We start from the raw sequence: 787 nt of genomic DNA on the forward strand, positions 1-787 counted from the left end.
GCCGGAGCAGAGCCAACAGGCTGATGACTATAACATCTAGTCGTTGGGGTTCGTGCTAGACCCTGGCCGATCTACAGAGGCTTTACGAAAGTTTTGACACGCTTTCTTCACATGAGAGCAGTCCCTTGTGTGGTGGAAGAAGGCATTTCACATCGACCTTCTTGTGTGAGGTTGACAGAAGGGAAATCCCTGATGCTTCTCCTAGTCCAGGAGCAGGTCGGAACAGACCAGGAATGCTCCGGAAGCAGTAGCAGTGGTTCCTGGTGCAGGCTGGTGATTTGTCCTGCTCTTGGGTCTGCTGTGGGGACTTAGCAGCATCCGCCTAATAAAACGCTCTGAAAAAGACCGTAGGAGGGCGGCAGGAAGCTGGGTGTCTGAGATGCTGTATGGCAGAGGACACGTGGTGAGTTTGAAACAATTCTCCAGTAAGTGCTGCCGTGGGAACTGTGAAATTTGGGGGGCAAAGCAGCATATGAGGTGCTCTGGTGGTGCAGGGGTTAAGCACTCAACACCTAACCAAAAGTTAGTGATTGAAACCTGCCAGTTGCTCTCCAGGAAAAAGATGAGACAGTCTGCTTCTGTAAAGATCACAGCCTTGGAGACCCTGTGGTGCAGTTCCACTCTGTCCTCTAGGGGCGCTGTGTGTCGGAATGGACTCCTGGCAGTGGGTGTGGTTTGGGCTTTGCTTCTGTAAAGATCACAGCCTTGGAGACCCTGTGGGCAGTTCCACTCTGTCCTCTAGGGGCGCTGTGGGTCAGACTGGACTCCAGGGCAGTGGGTGTGGTTT

This window comes from Orycteropus afer, unplaced genomic scaffold (genome assembly GCF_000298275.1).
Source record: "Orycteropus afer afer isolate SDZICR_OR568_19922 unplaced genomic scaffold, OryAfe1.0 scaffold00069, whole genome shotgun sequence".
NCBI classification, from domain to species: Eukaryota; Metazoa; Chordata; class Mammalia; order Tubulidentata; family Orycteropodidae; genus Orycteropus; species Orycteropus afer.